General features: G+C 37.3%; 1 protein-coding gene across 1 annotated transcript in view; it reads left to right on the forward strand.

Moving 5' to 3' along the window:
* Window positions 1-24,241, forward strand: part of LOC113067695 (phospholipid phosphatase 3-like) — a 33,239-nt gene that overhangs the window by 842 nt on the left and 8,156 nt on the right. The window lies entirely within an intron of this gene.

Here is a 24,241-nt window from a genome sequence, read left to right on the forward strand (position 1 = left end):
TGCAGTAGGCCTGATAATGAAAATCCTGCCAAGCTGAAGTGTATTTTTTCCACCCTATTCCCTCCTATGCAAAGAAAACAAGTTTAAAACACCGCAACAGATTTATTTGCAGGTTGTGGAACATCCACTTCATCTGTTTTCTTCATAAAAAAAAAAAAATACACTTTTTGACAGTTCTCCATAAAAGATATTGATGTTTTACTGCTGTGTCAAAACTTGACATGGGAACAGCATTTCAAAAGGGGAGGAATACAAAGTTGCTCCGTCCAAATAATCCCCTCAAAAGCCAAATCAGAGTTTAGGAGGGGAAAATAATAAGTTCATAACCTCTGCGCACGTGGTGTGTGTGTGTGTGTGTCTTGAGTTTAGAGTTGGCAGGAGAGTGTGTCCTGGGAAATTCGGCTGTATCCATGAAAACAAGCAGTTCTCCAGAGAAAAGTCAAACTGTCTTTCAGATGCCCTGAGCTGCATGTGTTGTTTACTTTGTTTGGGCTATACTTTATTGAAGCTTTCATTAGAGCAGTATTAGTTTCACTGTAAAAAGAGTGAAACTGCACAATTGTTACTGCTCCTATAAAAAATAAAATAATATATTTTTAAATATTTTTATAAACTTTTTTTTTTTCATTCTGATATTTTCATATAAATATTTGCACATAGACTACACACTGAAAATGTTTAAACTAAGTATTTTTGCCTTGTTTTCCATTACAAATATTATCTAAACATTCTTAAAACAAGATGCATTTCCTTGAGAAGCAAAGTGACTTAAGATATTAAGACTTTTTTTTTTTTTAACTATTATTATTTGCTTTTAAAAAAACATTTGAAATAGTAAAATTTGCAGACAAATTTTGGAGACAGACAATCTGTCAGTGAGACAAGAAAAATAATCTTGTCATTGTCATTTTACTTCTCAAGTAAATGCATCTTGATTAATAAATGTTTAGATAATTATACTAAAATACAAGACAAAAATACTATACTTTTTACTCTACAAAAAAATACTATTTTTTTTCAGTGCATGAACTGCTAATCAGTTTCACATTATATAAATGTGAAATTTATTATGAAGTGTAAATTTTCCCTGCCACTTCAAAGACTTTTCATCCTTACAAGTCCTGTCCGTTTGTTGATGCAATGACTGCTTTCTGCAATACTGCTAGTGAAACTAGTGCACACCCTATCGGTTTAATGGTTCACAACAACATTCACAACAGGGATTAGGGGATAAACACTTCTATTGTTTTTTTTTTTGTTTGTTTTTTGTCATCGCTTTTGGTGTGCCAAAAAGAACCTGTCCAGGCAGACAGACAGGTTACAGTTCACTTGACAGTGGGGATCAATGACACGAGACCTGCTGTAGGCCTCCAGGTAAAAGTCCTCATCCCACAGAGTCTGTTTTTAGAAACGTGTCTGGTTCCCGCTTGAGGTTTACAGAGGAAACGGCCTCCTTTGATTTCGGATTACTGTCACTTTCTGTCTTATGACGTTACAGTCATGCACTCAGCAGGTTTATTTACTCTGGATTAATTCATGATTAAAAAAGTGGAGCACTTATAAGATTCTGATGACAGACTGGAGAAAGTCAGAGAGGAACTTTGCTGTGGGATGGGACATGACGTGATAAAAGATGGAGGCATTTGTGATTGCTTACTTTGGTTAACATTGTACTCGCATTTCCCTCTTTTAGTGTACACACAGCTTGTGCGACTTCCTCCTAGCATTTGTTTGACAACTGTAAAAACATTTAGAGTTGCATGATGCAGCTCATTTTGGGCTGTATTCATTGGAAGAATCGAAATGGCACATTTTTGTACACTTGTGAAAAGAAGAACTCTTGAGCATTTTATGAGTTCCAATTGAATGTAATGTTGACACTTGATTGACCCTTCGCGAAGACCCCTGTACCCCCCACATCCCTTAATTACTGTTGCTATGTCCGACAAGCCATATCGTGCTCACGCCACACATCATGTTCTCACGCAGGGAAAAATATATTGTGGACCAAAGAGGAAACGGTCAACAAAACAACAGACGAGACAGAGCTGGATACTTCTGCTATTGATCAAAGTCTCAGCTTTTAAATTTTGTCGTAAGAAATTCAATTAATAATAAACAGAGCAGTTCCAATAGGGTCCTCGCACTGCGGTGCTCGGGTCCTAATTACTGTTTTGTCGCCCTTTAATGTGTTGTGACAGATCGGTGTTGTGCCTCAGTTCAAGCGGCACATGAACTGAACGTCTTTTTCCTTTACTTATAGCATGACAGTAGTTATTATTCTATACCTTCTGTCATGATGATTTATGACTTTGACCTTTGACCTTTTGACAGGTTGAACTTCCGGTAACCTTATGATGGATGGGCGGAACTTTCCGACTTCAAGGGTTAACCTATGACCTTTGCAAGCATCGATCATGCGTTTTTGACAGAAAGTTTTACCCTATTGACCTAATTAGTTCTAAATCATGGTTTTGACGGCTAGTTTAAACGGAAGATGAAAGACTCCTCACGCATCGATCATGTGCTTTTGACAGAAAGTTTTACCCTATTGACCTGTTAGTTTTAAATTAAAATGGAGGTCACATAAGACAAAAATTGTCAATGTGTGACTCGTAAACATGTATAATTTTATTTATTTATTTTTACCAGAGATAGTCGACCGATCTGTTGACACGTTGTTTTGCAGTTTTCAGATGAAGAGTTTTCTCTGACTGCGGTCAAACATACACTGCCTGTTCATAGGAATTTTACAGCATGACAATATCGCCCCAACATCGAGAGCTCTTGTTCATATAGCCGATGACCACATTCACATTGTTTCAGCATTTGCCAATTGACATGGTCGTAAGCATTATCATCTACCGTGCGCTGAGATTTTTCTGCTTTGGCCACTTTTGACGGATTTGCTAGAGGGACTATGTCGCCTCGTTGTAACGTGATTACCTTTAAGATCCATAAGATTGCACTACATTCACCTGAAAAGGTTATAGATATAGTCTTTTATACAGGAAATGTGTATCAGAATAACAATTACCTAATAGTGAAATCCACTCTTCTAAACTATTGTGAAAACTTTTAATGTTGATCCGGCCCACCAGCCGTGTATGTTTTTCATTGTTTTTTAGATAAAGACTATTCTCAGAGTTTGGTCAAACAGACAAAACGTGAACAAAATAGAGTACAAGATGATTAAACGATTGTCAAGAGAGTGTTTAAACTGAGATTGTGATGCACTTTAGAGCTTTTTCTGGTCTACCTGTGTCACAATGACAAATAATAGCCACTACCTCGACTTTTAAAATGAGCCTTACCATCTTCTGTTATGACTCTTATACTTAATACAAACCCATCTACTACACTAAAGTTAGACATTAAAAGTCATGGATGTCATGGATGCGGTATTTTCATCGTATGCATCTCTAAACAGTACTTCAATAAATAAACCGCTGTTGATAAGTCGTTCATTTTGAGTGAGAGGCGGGATGATTTTGACCGTTTTAGTCATTCGTCGTGCTTAAGGTCTGATCCGGGAAACCGCACTACGACTGGAACTGCGCTGTCACGTCTAAATAACCGCTCTTCTTTAAGAAAACCGCGAGACGAGCAGTTTCTGACAGCTATTAATTCACTTCATTTTTTTTTTCACCACCACAAATATTTTGTTTAGCATACATATTAGTTTTAGTCAGTTACATAGGTGTCACGCATGAAGTTTATAGTTATTTTAAATAATTATGATAGAGTTACAGGTTTAGGTTAGTGGGGTGCCTGTAAGCGGTGACAACTTCGAGTATCGGAGACGACGGTGTTACTCAAACAGCCCATATCTTTATCTTTTAACAAAAACTGTCGTATTACGCGTTACTAAGACAAAATCTGTAACAGCGTTCATTAATACGTTGAAATGAAAGTAAACATACAAAACTTTATAATGACCGTGAGTTCAATATAGCCTAACCAACAAATGTTTGTTATAACGCTTTCGCCCAAAAATTGCGAGATTTCTTAACGGACGCTAGAGCGAACTGTAAACCACACACTTTCTCATCGCATTACGCCAAGAAACTGCACATGGTTAAAGCTATTACGCCATAAACTGTCTAAAGTCGTTAATGTACAAGCACAGTAAACTATTTCTACAAAAAATATCACTGCACTACTGTTTTTGCATATAATACATCGTTCAACAATACTTTTGCACACTCATTCGACTGTATTTATTACCGCCGTTCTCACGTTCCTGCTGTTCATAGTGTATATATAATCCTTCATTGCTCTGTTCATCATGTACATACGATCCCTACGTTGCATTCATATTTATATTCTGTATATACTCTGATCAATATCGTATATTGCAACTACACTGTATATTCTGTATAGCTTTACTTACTCTGCACTTTTATGTATATAAAACACTATATTCTTGCACTTCTGGTTAGATGCAAACTGCATTTTATTAGCTCTGTACTTGTACTCTGCATAATGACAATAAAGTTGAATCTAAACAAGTACAATCGTACGCTTCCAGGACTTTGCAAATTCTTTCTGTTTAAATGAGTTTAAACGGACTTTCGCATTCTTATCTTATTTTCACCAACTAAGCGATATTCCTAGGCCTCGCGGATTGTTTTCTAGTTTTGGCCCTCAACCTCTTTGTTCATACGTCGCGATATCTCTGTGAATTTGCTCGATTTCATAAAATATCTTTTACGTTATATCATTATACTATCCTAGTTTATATCAGATACAAGTGTGTTTCTTCATATTTCTCGAAAGTCAAACCCCTAACCAGGGCCCTTCACCCTCCTCCGCTTTTTGAGCGCAACACCCACAACCCATTTTTTGGTTGAATGTACAGAAGATCCACCGCTACTTCCTCGTGACTACGGCTAGTCTTTATCCTCTGTGAGCGGCTGACCTCATAAACTCTGCAGTTATCGCAGGTTTTCTTATGATCTGCGAACAAGGGTTTTACAGCACGGTCGATGGAGCTACTGCAACATCTACGTGGACTGACAGAAACGGCTTTGTCTGAAACTGACGCACTGTCTAATTTTCATCTGGATCGTCGTAGATTTTAAAAACACTGGATCATCGTGGATTTAAAAAACGCTCGGTTTACGTCTTGGAACAAATTCTGAAAAGGATGTCCGCCACTACCAGCGCTGCTGCGGATGATCGAGTGGAGTGCGGCTGTGACGAAGGAAAGATGTGTCCTGTAAAAGCCAACATAGACTCTATGTTTAAACAATGTTACAGAGAGCAAATGATTGATCTGATGCGTAAAATCATAGACGATGCGTCTGATCCAAATCATGATTGTACAACGGATTCCAAGCGAGTAACAAATCTCAAGAAAGAAATGGACGTTGTAAGAAGACTGAAAAATAACCTGTGGCCCGATTTGACGAGCTTGTATACGACCAGCAAGGCGCCGATTTGTGTAACGACCAGAAAAATTCTGTATGTGACGGCCGAATGTAGCGACGAGATGTACATTAACGAGACTCTCTGTCTGTGTACGTGCATAACGGATTTGTGTGTGATGTTAGTCGCTAAACATTATGGTTTCGCCATACATGAAATTATTGAAACCGTCGTCAATTTCATAGTAGAACAAAACTTGAGGGCCTGCCGAGATTTTCTTTTCTGGCTAGATAACTTGTGATGTCATGTCATCCCTATTGTTTGTAATAACAATTTGATCACTTTCTTCATTACTTCATTGTAAATTCAACACTGTTTTGTTGAAATAAAAGTTTGAATCCTTTCACCGGATATTCTTTCTCAGAGTTCATATTTTGGATTTTAATGATTTAGCACATTACAATGAGTATACTGTCGCGGATACTCTAACGGGGGTAGAATGGACGGGGGTAGATGTAAGAGAAATATGAAGAAACACACTTGTATCTGATATAAACTAGGATAGTATAATGATATAACGTAAAAGATATTTTATGAAATCGAGCAAATTCACAGAGATATCGCGACGTATGAACAAAGAGGTTGAGGGCCAAAACTAGAAAACAATCCGCGAGGCCTAGGAATATCGCTTAGTTGGTGAAAATAAGATAAGAATGCGAAAGTCCGTTTAAACTCATTTAAACAGAAAGAATTTGCAAAGTCCTGGAAGCGTACGATTGTACTTGTTTAGATTCAACTTTATTGTCATTATGCAGAGTACAAGTACAGAGCTAATAAAATGCAGTTTGCATCTAACCAGAAGTGCAAGAATATAGTGTTTTATATACATAAAAGTGCAGAGTAAGTAAAGCTATACAGAATATACAGTGTAGTTGCAATATACGATATTGATCAGAGTATATACAGAATATAAATATGAATGCAACGTAGGGATCGTATGTACATGATGAACAGAGCAATGAAGGATTATATATACACTATGAACAGCAGGAACGTGAGAACGGCGGTAATAAATACAGTCGAATGAGTGTGCAAAAGTATTGTTGAACGATGTATTATATGCAAAAACAGTAGTGCAGTGATATTTTTTGTAGAAATAGTTTACTGTGCTTGTACATTAACGACTTTAGACAGTTTATGGCGTAATAGCTTTAACCATGTGCAGTTTCTTGGCGTAATGCGATGAGAAAGTGTGTGGTTTACACTTCGCTCTAGCGTCCGTTAAGAAATCTCGCAATTTTTGGGCGAAAGCGTTATAACAAACATTTGTTGGTTAGGCTATATTGAACTCACGGTCATTATAAAGTTTTGTATGTTTACTTTCATTTCAACGTATTAATGAACGCTGTTACAGATTTTGTCTTAGTAACGCGTAATACGACAGTTTTTGTTAAAAGATAAAGATATGGGCTGTTTGAGTAACACCGTCGTCTCCGATACTCGAAGTTGTCACCGCTTACAGGCACCCCACTAACCTAAACCTGTAACTCTATCATAATTATTTAAAATAACTATAAACTTCATGCGTGACACCTATGTAACTGACTAAAACTAATATGTATGCTAAACAAAATATTTGTGGTGGTGAAAAAAAAAATGAAGTGAATTAATAGCTGTCAGAAACTGCTCGTCTCGCGGTTTTCTTAAAGAAGAGCGGTTATTTAGACGTGACAGCGCAGTTCCAGTCGTAGTGCGGTTTCCCGGATCAGACCTTAAGCACGACGAATGACTAAAACGGTCAAAATCATCCCGCCTCTCACTCAAAATGAACGACTTATCAACAGCGGTTTATTTATTGAAGTACTGTTTAGAGATGCATACGATGAAAATACCGCATCCATGACATCCATGACTTTTAATGTCTAACTTTAGTGTAGTAGATGGGTTTGTATTAAGTATAAGAGTCATAACAGAAGATGGTAAGGCTCATTTTAAAAGTCGAGGTAGTGGCTATTATTTGTCATTGTGACACAGGTAGACCAGAAAAAGCTCTAAAGTGCATCACAATCTCAGTTTAAACACTCTCTTGACAATCGTTTAATCATCTTGTACTCTATTTTGTTCACGTTTTGTCTGTTTGACCAAACTCTGAGAATAGTCTTTATCTAAAAAACAATGAAAAACATACACGGCTGGTGGGCCGGATCAACATTAAAAGTTTTCACAATAGTTTAGAAGAGTGGATTTCACTATTAGGTAATTGTTATTCTGATACACATTTCCTGTATAAAAGACTATATCTATAACCTTTTCAGGTGAATGTAGTGCAATCTTATGGATCTTAAAGGTAATCACGTTACAACGAGGCGACATAGTCCCTCTAGCAAATCCGTCAAAAGTGGCCAAAGCAGAAAAATCTCAGCGCACGGTAGATGATAATGCTTACGACCATGTCAATTGGCAAATGCTGAAACAATGTGAATGTGGTCATCGGCTATATGAACAAGAGCTCTCGATGTTGGGGCGATATTGTCATGCTGTAAAATTCCTATGAACAGGCAGTGTATGTTTGACCGCAGTCAGAGAAAACTCTTCATCTGAAAACTGCAAAACAACGTGTCAACAGATCGGTCGACTATCTCTGGTAAAAATAAATAAATAAAATTATACATGTTTACGAGTCACACATTGACAATTTTTGTCTTATGTGACCTCCATTTTAATTTAAAACTAACAGGTCAATAGGGTAAAACTTTCTGTCAAAAGCACATGATCGATGCGTGAGGAGTCTTTCATCTTCCGTTTAAACTAGCCGTCAAAACCATGATTTAGAACTAATTAGGTCAATAGGGTAAAACTTTCTGTCAAAAACGCATGATCGATGCTTGCAAAGGTCATAGGTTAACCCTTGAAGTCGGAAAGTTCCGCCCATCCATCATAAGGTTACCGGAAGTTCAACCTGTCAAAAGGTCAAAGGTCAAAGTCATAAATCATCATGACAGAAGGTATAGAATAATAACTACTCATGACAGAAACATGAATCAATGCAGAAAGACGTGATTACACACCATTTTCATGTTGAAGTCCACCAAAATTCATCTACTCCCTTGCCTGTTCAGTATGGTTGATTCTGTGCTATGATTGGTCAGATCGCCTGTCAGTCAGACTCCCTGCGAATGGTCAATTGCATTGCAGTGTAATTAGAATTTATTACAGTTTAATTTATATGTAAAAAGTGCTTTCTGAACCACTTAAGTAGGACTGAAGTACATATGTATATGTAATTTCATAATTACTTCTATTGTCTTGATAGTTTACCCCCAAGATTCTGTTATGAATTACTCACGTCATGTCGTTACAAACACGTAAGACTGTATTCATCATCAGAACACAATTTAAGATATTTTTGGTGAAATCTGAGAGCTTTTTGACCCTCCATAGACTGCAAGCCAACTACCACGATTAAAGCTCAAAAAGGTAGTGAGCTGTGACACTTCATGGTACTCTTGTGAACATGCATGGAAGACTGACACGGAAGATAAAAAAATTGTTGAATAAAGTAATTATTGTTGTTTCCTTTGCACACAAAAAGTATTCTTCATAGCTTTACAACGCTATGGTTGAAACAACTGATATACATGGACTATTTTAACAATGCCCGTACTATACATTTTCATAGGCCTTGCACGTGGTAGATGCATTGGTGTCTATGCAGAGTCAGAAAGCTCTCGGATTTCATCAAAAATATCTTAATTAGTTCCAAAGATGGACAAAAGTTTTACAGGTTTGGAATGACATGAGGGTGAGTAATTATAAATGACAGAATTTCAATTTTTGGGCGAATTACTCCTTTAAATGCTAATGCTGGATGTACTGACAAGCACTTAAGCCCCATTCACAATAAGAACGATAACTATACAAATAACGATATTAGCACGACACCAGCGAACAATATCGTCTGTTTATTCTAAACACACATGTGTCTGTCGCATAAAACTCTCAAGCTTGTCACAGCGGGATTGATTCTGATTGGCTCTCAGTGTTTTTATCGTTCATCAGCTGGAAAGATTTGTTTTGAAAGTGATTCCAACGATATCTTTACTCTGTGCCTTTATCATTATAATTGTGGGTTGGACTCTGCTATACTTAAATATTGAGAAGGATTTTTATAACTATATCTTTATCGTTATCTTCATAGTTATTGTGCTTGGTGTGAACGGGACTTTATGTTAAACTAAAATGTATCTATCCATATTTAAATATATTAATCTTTTTTTATAATGATGAAGGTTCAATTTTGTGCATTCAGAAAATATAAATTACATATTATTTTATTTATTTTAAGACTTTTTAAAAGTTCACTTAAGTGTGTTAAGAAGCTTTGTCAAGAAAGTGGACTTTACTGCATTCATATTATCTTATCTGCAATTACATTATGCTTTTAAGATTTTACATAAACTGCAAATTAACATTCAAAACAATAAAGAGACCTTCTTTTTCACAAGGATATGATCGATAGAGTAGTTTGATTCTCTGTTTGGTTCAACTAATAAAATGGATAGATATGACTGCACACAAGCTGAATTCTGCATACATCATGTTTAGATATTTCTTGGCAACCATGAACATATTTCAGAATTGATTATGATCTTTTTTTGTTAGAAACGAGGCTCGTTAATATAGAATCTACAGTTATAGTTTGTGAGTTCATTGACCATTTCCAGTTTTATAATGTAAAACTTATTGTACTGACTCTAAAATCTGATTGGATGAACTATGTGTAAAGGTGCTATACAACAGCGATTAGAAACACACCTGTGAATGCACAAAAGTTGTTCGGCAAAAGTAAACAACCTACATTTAATAAATAGTATTTATTAGCATAATTTCTTCAGCATTTTATTACCAGCATATTTGAATGTTTACTAACCATCGGTGTTGTTCATCGTATTGCTGCTGGCTTACTGCGGTTGAAGCTTGAGACTATGGCAGGCTGAAGGATTGTAACTGTGTGTTGTTTTTCAGCAGTGAATAGGGTATTCATGCCATGGCATTCTGATCCACTTTTAATACGCCAACAAAGCAGGAATAAGAGCAGCTTTGATGGCGGATCTGTTGGAGAAGCTCTTGCTGTGCATGTGAAAGTGAGCGCTGACTACATCAGCAGTGCAAAACAACACTGCAGATTGTTTACAGAGGCGCTCAGACACACAGCGACGATCGATCACTCACTTGGCTCCGCTTCTCTGCAACTCTTTTGTCAGTACATTCCCCTCGGCCAGACTGCGATACACAAGGAGGTTCTGGAGAAATGCTTGCCCCGGAGATATGCTTGAGTACCTGTGGTTTGAACAGGTCAAAGGTGAAAGTGTGAAAGAAAGGTCACAGGCATACCTGAGTGTGCGTTGTGAGAAAGCCTGCTGAAACAAGCACTGCTGATTCCCTCTCACCCTCTCCCACAATTTCAGCATTTTGTCAAATAAAATCAAGTGTAATTGTAGTAGCTTAGAAAACATGGAACAACACGGTTCCATTTGTTAACATTAGTTAACACGAACTAATAATGAAAAATACTTATAAAGCATTTATTAATCTTAGTTAATGTTGATTCCAACATTTACTTATACATTATTAAAATCTAATTTTGTATCTATTACTGTTATAAAATGGACCTGAGCTTACATGGACTTACAATAAACAGTTCACTAATGTTAAGAAAGAGAAATATATACTGTAACAGTGTATCGGTCATTGTTAGTTAATGTTACTTAATGCATAATATATAGTCAACAAATGGAACCTCATTGTAAAATGCAACCGAAAAACTGGTAGTACCATGAAAATATATCTTGAAAGCATATGGATTTCTTTGTAATACCTCACAATGCTTTTTTTGTTGTTGTTGTTGTTGTTGTGGAAGCCTATAATGGTATATAAAGGTTTCAAAATGTGAGCTGATAAGATCAGTGAACAATGGCACTGTCAGTGATAGTGTTTTTGTGAATGATTTGGTTTCAGTGCTGCTTCAGTGATTCAGTGTTCATTTGAACCCTGAGTGCCTCGCCAGATTTGTACAGGTGAGACGCCCACAGCTTGATCTAAAGGAAATGAGTGAGACATCAAAGCAAATGACACACACATGGCAGTGAGTGTGTGTGTGTTAATATCTCATTGAGTGAGTAAGGCATTTATTGGAGTGATGCTGTACCTGAATGAAGCCCCTCTTCCTGTTTATCACTTCTCTCTTCTTCACCTTTCTTCTCTGCCACAAAATCTAATCGAAGGCGCTCTTACAAAAAGCCAGTGGAGTGAGCGGCAGTGTGAGGCCTGTAGGTGCGTGTGTGTGAATATAGTGTCTGTTTGTATAAAACAAACGTCTTGTGTTTCCATTGAGTTGGCAGAGAAAGCTGTCAAGTGAGACAGTGAGATTGCAGCACGCTGCAGCATGTCAGTTATGTGGGCGACAGCACATTCAGGCCTGCTCATGAGCACATGGTGTCTGCTGTTTCCACATGCTCATTCATGTTGATAAATGCATACAGCAAATGAATCTCTGTCCTCGTCACATTAATAGCTCAATCATAATGTCAGCGTATATATATACAGTGGTCAAATTGAAGAAAAATTCCAGGGGGGTGGTGTGGTCAATTTCTTTGTCCTAATTCTAAAATGTGTGTAATTTTTTTAAATATTTGTTATTTAATTAAAAATTGGCATATTAAATAAACTATTTTTTATAAAAAAAAATTCAACCAGGGGATGCCACTCCCCCAACCCGCCCGCCACCTCCCATCAATTCGAGCCCTGTATATATGTGTGTGCATATATATATATATATATATATATATATATATATATATATATATATATATATATATATATATATATATATATATATATATATATATATATAGACACACACACACACACACACACACACACACACACACAATTAATAAAGCTTTACACTTGTTTTAGTAGCAAATATCCATCCTGTCAGAGGGAGTGTAAGTTGTATCTGCCCTCATTTGTTCAACAAATGACCAGAGAGACCACCCTGCCATTATCTCTGTCTGTGTTCTCCCCTCTGGCTAAAGTGCATTAGTCTAGCATCAGACTCGCTCTAAGCTACTCAACGCTGATCCACTGCAGCCTGCTGGAGCCTGCCAACTCTCAGCTGTACACGGGGTTACAGCTTTAAATGAGGAAACCGCCCAGGGCCGTCAGAGACTGAGAGTTTGTGTGAGTTTGCTGGTGGTTTAATACTGTTGTTATGGATTTGGTGAAAGGTCAGGGGTTAAAGGACAGCGCTGGCTGAGATCTATAATACCAGCTCGTCTCCCTCATGAGTGTAAGGAAACTAGAGTGAATCCTGCCGAGAGACACAACAAATTAGAGGATTACACTTTTTTTTTGCAAGAGAGGAGCAAATGAGTGGCATTTAGCGGCACAATTACCACAGCTCTATTATAGAGAATTATGCTCTGAGAATATGCAGCCCTGTCTGTTCCTGTCTGTTTTTGTTACTGAGGTCTCAACCATATCAGAGGAATGCATGAACTAATGACTCCCTCTGCTCTTCTCTACCTCTTTAAAACAATCAGACGAGTTCCCCATTGTATTATGTTCGGATTTCTGAGCTTTCGGAAATTAATTAAGTTAATCTGTGATTTTATTCTTGATATTTTGTTACTTTTTCTCATTTAGGGCCATTGACGTGCATGCAAAGTGAGGATACACTGATGTGTTTTGAAGTCCACACAAATCATTTTCTGATGATTTTGATGTTCGTGGGTTAATTTGACCACCATTTTTATTTCAGGGGCAACCCAAATTAAACATATTTCTTGGGTATATGTTGTTATGTTGGTGTTTAGTTATCTTGGATAGGGGGAAAAATAGATGCTCAAAAAGTGCTGAAAAAGTCTTTCTCAGAATCAGATGGTAAAAGTGAGCTATAATTTCCATTTTCAATGTGTTATGCATCGAAGGCTTTTAAGTGCGCTTTATAGTGCAGAAAATATGGTATTTCACATATTTTTGAAAATCCAGTGTTTAGTTGATTGCGCTCGTCGTCATAGTAGTAAACACGGTGGCTTTCTTATTTTTTGTGAGGGGGTTTGGCACCACGGTATCTTTGTTTCCAGCCTGAACGTTAAAGAACACAACACACACGTCTCATGGATGATGACTTTGACACTCCTGAAGTGTTTACACTTTTGTGTCCCATATGCATCAGACGTTTAGCCAACGGTCCGTGTGCGTGACGTCTGAGGCTGAGACTAGCAAGATATAAACTTGCAAGAAAAAAAAAAAATTAAGTTAACATCTTGCAACTGTGAGGTTACATCTTGCAATTCAGATTTTTTTTCTTTCAGAGTTTTAAGTTAAAGTCACAATAACCTTCTCTATATTACTCCATGGTGAAATAAGCTTCCTTACTGACCTGCCTTAACCACACAGCCCATTATCAAAAAAAAAAACACACTCTTAAAAAGTCTGAAGGCACCGCCGACCCCTCATGCTGTTGACTGTCTCCTGTGCACAGCGTATTGTAAGACAGGGTAAAGTATATCCCCCCAGCCTGAGGACGCATGCCTGGACTCGGCTACAGTTACACCAGAGACGCAGCATTGCTAGCGGTGAGGGTCAGAGAGGAAAACTCAAGCATGCTTCAACTCATCTTTTCCTGTGGTTCTGCTCCCCATCACCTCAATTTCCTGACAGATTCATTATTTTTAGGTGTGGAGAAAGAATTTATAAGAATGCTTGAAGGGTATATAGGAAAAGTTGGCAGTGTTTCATAGAGATGCAGAAATGTTAAAGCAGATGTGCCCTCTTTCTTGGTAGCAGCTTATGTTTAGAAGTATCTTCTTATCACCAGCAATTTTTTTTTGCTGTGTAGAGTTCTTGACTCGGCCATATGGTTCAGTGTTCATTGTGTTACCGCCAAGCATAGTACTTTTTGGTAACAGAAGAAAGATGAAGCTGTCCTGGCAACACAAGAAGAAAATGAGCTTGTGTTAGGGAATCTGATGAAGGTCAAAATAAATGAGAAGCATTGTGACAGAAAAACTGCATTCACAGACATTCCTATCCTGGTGGGATTAGTTGTCTCGGAGGACCCTTGAGTTAGTCGAAACACAGTGAGTAATTTGCTCAGTAATTTTTAAAGGGATTAAAAAGTAAGTCTGTGAAACCCAAATTTACCCAAGTCCTGTTCGAACAGGGCTTTATAAAGGTTCTCTTGTGGCATTACTTTTGCTAAATAAGGTTCTCTTAAAATGGTTCTGTGGCATAATTAGAACTTAAAAAGGTGCTGTGAGATCATAAGAAGCTAAAAGGGTTTAGTGATATCATAAGAACTTTAAAAGGTTCTGTGACATCATAAGAAGCTAAAAGGGTTCAATGACATCATAAAAACTTTAAAAGGTTCTGTGATATCATAAGAAGCTAAAAGGGTTCAATGACATCATAAAAACTTTAAAAGGTTCTGTGATATCATAAGAAGCTAAAAGGGTTCAGTGATATCAGAAGAACTTAAAAATGTGCTGTGACATCATAAGAAGCTAAAAGGGTTCAATGACATCATAAAAACTTTAAAAGGTTCTGTGATATCAGAAGAACTTAAAAAGGTTCTGGGGCAGTATTGAAACTTAAAAAGGTAATTTGACATCATAGGAACCAAAAATGTTTCTATGCCATTGTGCAATCATCAAAAAGTTCTATGGCAAGGATAGAACATAACTCTTCCAGCCCTACTCCAACACACATGCTATGTGGTTTTCAATTAAGCTTGAAGGTCTTGATTAACTGGATCAGGTACGTTTGATTAGGGTTAAACCTTGGGTCGAACTCTTTCAGGACTGTGGCAACCTCCAGCAACTGAGTTTTGCATCCCTGTTCATTGGAACTTAAAAAGGTTGTATGGTATAATAGGACCCTAAAATGGTTCTGTGACATCATAGGAACTTAAAATATTCTGTGACATTATAATAACTTATAAAGGTTTCTCAGGCTCGGTTAGTAATCATTCTTTTGACGACTGCTGCAGCTTGGGAATTTGTCTGTGCATGCATCGCTCCTGTCTTCCTCTGCAGGTCTGCGTCTTTGTTCTTGGTGTGATTTGTCTTTTGTGTGAGCTCATCAGGGTAGACACAACAGAACACCAAGCAACAACAGAAAGAGTAATGTCACCCCTTGAGCTATCTCTTTCTCTTCACAGAGATCAGCTCTGCCCGTCTACCCAAACAGACTCTCTTCCAGACAATAGCTTCAATTAGAAGTTTAGTGGATGATGGTCCTGTGATCCAAAACACAGTCACAGTGCCAGAGGGTATATCATCTGTACGGCTCCGTCTCATCTGTGTGTTTGTCTGAGTCTAACTCATGCACGCCTGACCATTTTTTTTCCACAAAGGCTCTTTTTATCTGATTGAAAGACACCGCAAACAAAAGGTAGACAAAGACGGAGATTAAACAAGATTAGGTGGGTAATTACATCCCACCTCTCACTCACTTCCTGTAATAAAGAGAACATGTTTTGCTTCTTGTTCCCAGAAAACTTCCAGTCTTTTTTTTGCGTTTGTCTGCCTCAATGCATTAGTCAGCCATATTTGTGCTTGTAGATTTGTCGTTTCATGCAGATTAGAGACTGTCTACCTGCATGTGTTTCCACTGCTCTTTGTTTATATAGCTAGTCCAAGGCCGTCTGGGGTCACTTGCGTGTATGTGTACATGCGCAGCACGGTCGGTTTGGCCTGCGTTTGTGTGGAGTCGATGTCCATGTGGTTGTATATTGACACTGCGGTTCCTGCGGTTTTCAGAAGTGTTTGTGTATCTGCACGCTAGTGTGTCCGTGTGGAACCAGTGGTTTCTGAAGCTGTGTTTTCTAAGCAGACCCTTAGTATTGTGGTGATCTTGATGGTGAAGTTTGTCAGCGGGATGTGTTTTTGTATAGTTTGCCGAGGCGTTTTATATAATGAATGTATGGAGGTTTGGGTAGAGGCTGGCGGTGATGAGGTGTTTGTGTGGGAATAAGTGTATATTGTCATAATGAAGTGTTTGTGTTAATGTGTATGTGTGTGTGTTGTTGTGAAGAGGAGGGTCCCTGTTTACAAAGTAGGTCTCAGCTGAGCTTCGTTCACTGACCTCACATTCCAGAACCGCCACTAATCGCCTCCGTCTGGCAAACTCTCACTCTCTCTCACACTCACCATTCTTCTCCTTCTTTTCTCCATCCCCTCAAACACCGAGGGCTTTTTTTCGACTGTTTAGCTAATTGTTAGTGTTTGCTAAGGCAAGCATTGCTTACTTTTCCTTATATTTGGGTGTTTTTCAACTATGGAAACTTTGAGCCTTGGAGACTTTAGAAAGTAAAAACTCTTTTTAATGCATCAATTTTTAGTTTTTTTTATATATATACAGTAACAACATTTAACAGCGTTGAATACTGTTTACCATTCAAAGGCTTGAGTTTGGTGAGATTTGTATGATTTTGAAAGAAGTCTCTTATGCTCATAAAGGCTGCATTTATTTGATCAAAAACACAGTAACAATAAAATTGTGGAATACTAAATGCAACTTTTTTACATTTGAAAATATTTGAAAATTTAATTTATTCATGTGGCATGATTATGATTTTCTGCTCAGAAAATAATTTCTTAGTATTATAAAGTTCAAAGGTATAGCACTTATTTGGACAAAAATAAATTGTACATTTTTTTTCGCCACATTCCAAACTATGTGTGTTTGATATACATGACTAAGAAATATCATCTTGAATATTTTTGGAATAAAATAGCCAGCACCTTCATATTGCCAAGGTTAATTACATACCTAGCCTTTAATCTACACTAAATACATACAATTAAATAATATGTTCACACTTTGCAGAATTTAACAATTGAAAGTTTGACTGGAAATGATGCAATAAAAATATTCTGTAAACAAGTGATACCTAGATTTGTCTTCTCAACTTTTCGACATATATACAGTATATAATGGATATTCATATTCTAAGATTGAAATTGTGAGTCTAGGACAAATAAAGCAATACAATAATAGTATTAAATAAAATGATAAAAGCATACTAAAAGGTTTTCATGACCGCTTTAATGTGACCTTCATATAACAAAAATAAATAATAATACTTTGGTGCTTCACTTAAATGAATGACATCTGCTAGATGCTGAGTCATATCTCATGACCAGAATTGGTCTCTTGTGATTCTTGACAGCAGAGCCTGACCACACTAGCAAATCACAAGTGTGAGTTGAACATCTTAGTGTCCACATACAAAACACTAACACCCATCCAGAAGACTAGCAACCTCATAACAATGCACACACACAAAAAAAACACACACACACAAAAAAGCTTTGCAAATGACTTTAGTAACCACAGAAATGTTGATGAAAAGCAAATAGCATTTTTTGTTTACTATCAATCACCAACACAAATGAGCTACATGGAAAAAAGAAAGACGCCCCAGCTGCTTTTTGCGCAATTCTGTCCCCTGCTTCTCGGCTGTTGTTCTGTCTCTTGTTCCAGCTTATTTTATTGTTATTCTTTCACGGTGAGCTCATTCTGGGCTGTGGTGCTCAGAAGTGTAAATTAGAACCAGATCCTTTCTTTCCGAGCAAGGCACAGATTGAATCTAGTGTTCTGTTCCCTCGCTCTTGTGACTGAAAAATGGCCCAGGCCAAGAGCAGATTGTGCAACACCACGCAGTTGTTCGTGATGTTTATCTCCTATCTTTTCTGGCCTGCTTTCTCACGACCTCCGTCCATCTTCCCTGTATGCTCTCCTCCAGCCAGGTGTTGGAGTTTGCTCGCAGCTGCTTGACAGATTACGTGCGGCCAGCCAGTGGTTTGGAGGTTTGTTGTGAAGCTCTGAAGCTGTGGTTGAAGTGACCTCACAGTACTCATTTGGACTCATGTATGCCGCTTGTCTACTGTGTGTAGCGTGTTTGCACTGGGCTTGGGTAAAGCCGGGCTGCGGCGTGTTTCTCGGTAAGGACTGAATCACGGCTGTGTTTGTCTCCGGGATTCCAGGATTTCTGGGCTATAGCTTTTTGGATGTGATCTGCTAATGGACTTGTGTTGATCCGCTCCTCCACCGGCACGCTGGCACGTTAATGGAACAGCATGTAGAATGTACCTCAATCGATAGCATCGACTGAGCCTAGGTTATAAACGCAGAGTAAAGAGACCGGTGGATATGGGCTATTACATTACCTTGCGGATCCATTAGCGGTGTCCTCTGGATAAGTGAGTCTGCTAGGGTGGGTCACTGATCCTGACATCGTCCCTCAGCGTTAATGGAAGTGTTTCACTGCATTTTACACAATAGTCCAGAGCGGCATAGATTTTTTTTTTACACCCCAGCCCCTCTGGCCTTGTTCCTTAAATGAATTCGATAAACGTGTCACTGATACGGGAAGCATTAATGACAGCAGACACCTGATACATGCTCAGTGACATTATCTCATTTAGCCTTGCACGTTTTGCAGAGCTGCTAATTTTGAGCTGGTATCTTGGCTGATGAAGGGATGTTTTATTGAAAAGTGTTTCAAAATTCACACATACAATGACTTGATTAGACCTCTTCTTTTACGAGCATTTCTGAATTTAAATTATTTTGTAATAAAGTCACATTTGTCAGGTTAATACACCTTTTCTTAGATCATAATCAAGTAAAAAAAAACAATCATAAAAAAAACTCATAAAAAAAAAAAAAAACAAGTTCATACAGGCAAAACCATTTCACCTCTGGACATGCATGCCATACAGTACATGGTATTCTTAATTGACTATTTCTTTTATTAAAGGGATTGTTCACCCAGAAATAATTTACTCATCCTCCACATGTTCCAAAGCTGTATGAGTTTCTTTCATCTTCTGAACACGAAAGAAGATATTGGTTGGAAACCAAAGAGTTAACAGTAGCCATTGGCTACCATCAACTGTTATAAAGACTAAGTTATAAAGAGTCATACCCATATTTGTTTTAATTTATAACACTTGTAAGCACTTTATCTTAACAAAACAAGGTGATTTTTCAAATATTTCAGATCTTAAATTTCTAAAAGCTAAATTCAGGACTTTTATGGACCTTGTGTGAACCCTGTATTTGGAACACACTTTTATTATTATTTATTTATTATTTATTTTATTATTTTTAAATAATACAAATATATTTAAATCACAGCGAATATGCCCATCACTTCTCTCGTTCAGGATTACTCGCGGGATGTTTTTCGCGTCACTCGTGCTATGTTTTTATTTGCGTTAGTGAAATGGAAAACATCCCATGAGTATAACCATGTTGAGGATAAATATGATAGCTGCTTGTTCTGTACCTATTGTGGAAGTCCCAAAAATGCTGGAAAGCCAAACGCAGACGTGTCTGGGATCGCAGCACCATACAGAGGCAGACTCAACTCTGTGAAGTTCTATCATAGATTTTGGGGGTGTCCTCAAAGAAGCTACAATAATGCGCTCTTCCATTTTCTAAATTTGTTTGTATGTAATCTACTCCCGCGAATAAATAAATTTGTGTTTGGTGTGAATACACCATTATATTTTCAAAAACGTTGGTCTGCCAAAGTCATGTGGTGTAACTTCAAATATCAAATAATTTAACCAGATTAGTTTAGGTTGCCCAAAAAAACGAAGATTTTATGAATTAACTATCCATAATATTTGTAAAAAAAAAAGTATTACATTATTACATTTAAAAATAAGGATATATTTTGGTATATATATATATATATATATATATATATATATATATATATATATATATATATATATATATATATATATATATATATATATATATATTTATTTTAACAATTAATTTGTGTACACTCATGTATTCAGGGTATAATGGAAAAACTGATGGTTACACCACATGACATGAGGAGGAAGTTTGTAAATATATATATATATATATATATATATTACTATTCTTTCTTCACCTACATCTTCATTTCCATCTTGGGCCAAAATAAACAGAAAACCGAGAAGCGTATACTAAAACTGAAAGTGTGTCAGTCATTTTAGGAGGACTTTCAAGGACAGGCGCCGTTGGACTGATTTTCAATCCTTGACCTGTCTGCATGAGGTGCATACGTGTAACCCAGTTTAGCACGATTGATCTAGCTAATAATTAGCTCAGCTGACAGCAGCTAGCCACTGGCTAAAATGCTGTCTTGTTGATAAGGGGCTTCCTTTGGGGGTGTGAGCTAATGGACCGCCTGTGAGGTCAATGTGTGTTAAGTGTGCTCAACTGAGTTCAAGGTGCAGTTTCTCTACTGGTTTTCCAACCCACCTCAAGTGTGAGTGTGAACTGATAAGAGGATTAGCACCCCTGGAAGATTATTGCTAACCTCACTTCGTTGCTCAGCAGCACGGGTAAGCGAGGAAAGCTAGAAGTTGTTCAGAGTAACAACCATCCCTGCCAAGCAGACAGTTATTTGCCTGCTTTCCTGAAAGATGAACTGCCCAGGGGAAGACTTGTGGAGTGTCTTGCAAAATTAAATTTAGATTTAGGAAAATGTACAAAGAATTTAATGAGAGTAAAAGTTTCAGTATTGTCAGCCGGCCCATTTAAAGCACAGTAGCCGATTCTGGCGTATATTGCTTGCTAGCGTGGCACAGTTGTCCCCAGACGCACAGTCTACTACTCTATCAGCAGTTTCACAGGATTGCACCAGCTCTAAACTCAGCTCGCCGCTCTCATCCACTCTTCATCTAGCAGACAAATATAGTGTGGGATGAATGTTCAGTGCAGTACCATTCACGGTGTCAAATTAAATAAGTAAAAACACAAAATAAATTATTTCATAGGGGATTTCCAGAATACTAAAATGTTAGAATTTGTCTTCATCACACAACAATAAACTTTGATTTATTATGACTCTGTAATCAATATAATTATATAATGGGTCAATGACATATTGGTATCCATGATAGATTAAAAAAAGAAAGAAAAAAAACCTAAGTCATTCATGTTGGTTTTAACATATGCTATTTATTCATGGTTTAAAAAAGAAAAATAATTTATTTTTTTTATATAATTTTCAAGAAACGTTTAATCATTGACTCATCTTTTTAAATAATAAAATTGTCACGCTATCCAACCAGGGTTATTAGTTAACTAAAACTAAAAACTAAAATGAAAACTATTAACAAACATGTGTTGCTTGAAATAAAATAAACATTAACTGCAAATTTTGAAATAAAAATGAATAAAAAGTACACTATATAGACAGATTTAAAAGACAATCCAACAACAAAAACTACTAAAAATGACAAAAACACACATACAAATAATAAAAGATTAAATGAAAATGAAAACTTAAAAAAATTAAATAAGCAGTTGTAGCAGTTTTATTAAAATAGCTTGTTTTATTATAAGACACAACAAATGACTGTCAAAATACAAGATGTTTTCTTTTCAATCATTTTTGAATGAGGCTTGTTTCATTATGACATCAGTTGCATCACTGCATTTCTGACTTTATGCTTCTCCAAAAAAAAAAAAAAAAAATCATAAAAGAGTGCCATGTCATTGACCTTTTTTGTCCCAGTCCACCTCCGACCTGTAACCAATATCCATTTAAAGAATAAATCTGAATGAAGAATTATCTGAAGGAGTGTCATATAAAATATGTATAAAATCTTCTCCCTTATAGAATATGTAGGGAATATGTTTAAAAGCCTGCTGAACAGGATATTGGTACAGATTCATATCTGTATCCTGCCTGGTGACCAGAGCTAAGGATAGAGATCTCGATTACACACAAACACATGTGACCGGCAGAGTGAGGACCCTGAAGGGTAACAGTGTACAGGTCGTTTAAAGCCTGGATGAAGTGTAAAGGTCAGATCAGGATGTGTTGACGTGTAACTCAGCGCTCTCTCTTCAACAGCATGTCTTCTTCACCTCTACATATTCAGCAGTGCAGGATGTTGCGTCTCACCTTATCTTTGTTTGACCTCCACTTATTCTGAGAAAAGCAGCTATATATATACATAGTACAAATTTAATGTTAAATTCTGATTATACTTATCAGTGTTTTCAGGGCGAGTGTTCATAAGCATTCATCTCGATATGCAAGTCTGTATATGTGCTTGTTAGGGCTCTTATGGGGCGTTTGAGGGATAAGAATGTAAAAAAAGATATGCTGGAAATCAAGTGGGAATACAGCGAATTGGATTTATGGGCAACTAGATCAGCCTGCTTAAAATTCTCAGTAGTCAAAGTCAAAATGACTAAATATTTGGTCATATGAAGGTTGATCCCTTTTGCAAACCCTTGCAGTTCTTGCTCCTACTTGTTGGTGACACATCTTTTATGTTAATATCAATGGATTTGGTTAATGCCGCATAAACTGAAGTGTGTAGGAGACCTTAGTTAACACAATGGCTCTCATGTGAAACCCTTCTCTCATGGATCTCAAACCCAGGTCTGCGGCATGGGAGGCAGACGCAATAACAAGGAGGCTAAACGACTGCAGCCACTAGCATCTGTCGCTTAGATTTGGGAGTAAGGTTTAACTGCAAAGCAAGTACTCGCTGGCCTCCGTTACACATGCACTACTAAGTGTGTATGCGTACATTTGTGTGTGAAATCTGAGTATGAATGCTTTCACGAACCAACCATGATTCACCAATTTCTTTCGGACTAAAAGTCAACTGAAACCACAAATATGCAAAAACCAGTACTTTGGGTGGGCTAATAATCATGTTAAGATAAACTGATTTATTGTTTTTTTTCTATATGAGAACGCAGATATTCTGTGTACAGCTGGCTAATATAAAGTGTTTATTGTGGATTTGAGAATGAAATACTTAGCATTGCTTGAGGATCTAACAAAGTTTTTACTTTCATTACAGGAGTACCAAAAGGCTGAATGGAAAGGTTGTGTGAAAAGCCCTTAAATGGAGATGGGTGTGTTTATGCAAATTAGTAGCATTGAGCGGTCACTCATTCAAGAAATCTCAGAATTCATTAACATTAGAATAAGTTGTATGCATGTGTTGGGAATTTTTGTAAGTATTTCTCCCGTGCATACAAATACAAAATTATAAGTGAATGACACCCAGTATTCTGGTTGAATGATAACGATTACTCTACATGAACAGTGATCAGTGACCTACTTTGGACGTTCTTTCCATCTCTGGATCTGTTTTGGTCCCCCTGCAGCGTGCAAGCATGTGCATGTGCCCTGGAAAACGAGCGGTCACGTACACAGAGATTCCCTGGCAGAGGCTGTGTTTGTGGCTGGGTTTGTTCCAGCTGGGGGACAGAGTGGAGGGTTAATGATTAGTCTCATGCTCTGTGTGGATCAAGGGCATGGGACCGTACGGCCCTGGGCCTGGGGAAAACAAGAGAGAGAGAGAGAGAGAGAGAGAGAGAGAGAGAGGTGGGGGAAACAAAAACCAAGAACTCACCAGCTGAATCACTCATCACTTCTATATTCAGACTCAACTCCCGTTACAGATCTATATTTACACATCAGTACTGTGTACTCCACATTTATTTCCAGTAATGGTTATATAATGAATAATTAGCCACTTCTTCTCTATCAATTAAAGGTGTTGTAAGTGATTGCTTGACACATTAAATGTTCCTACTTCCTGACAGATATCGCTGGAAAGAGGTCCTGAGAAATGGCACCTGCCTGTGTGAGAACACTAGATTCTGTAAACAGCAAAAAGCCCATGCTTTTTTTTAGCATCAGAAAACTAGTGAGTCAAAAACACATAGGTTCCGAAGAGATGGTTAAATTAGCAATTTTTTTTTTCATTTAGACCTTTGCTGTCCTTGAACACTTATGGTTAAACTTTAAAAATGCTAA

The sequence above is a fragment of the Carassius auratus genome, linkage group LG28B (assembly GCF_003368295.1).
Source record: "Carassius auratus strain Wakin linkage group LG28B, ASM336829v1, whole genome shotgun sequence".
In the NCBI taxonomy this organism is placed as follows: domain Eukaryota; kingdom Metazoa; phylum Chordata; class Actinopteri; order Cypriniformes; family Cyprinidae; genus Carassius; species Carassius auratus.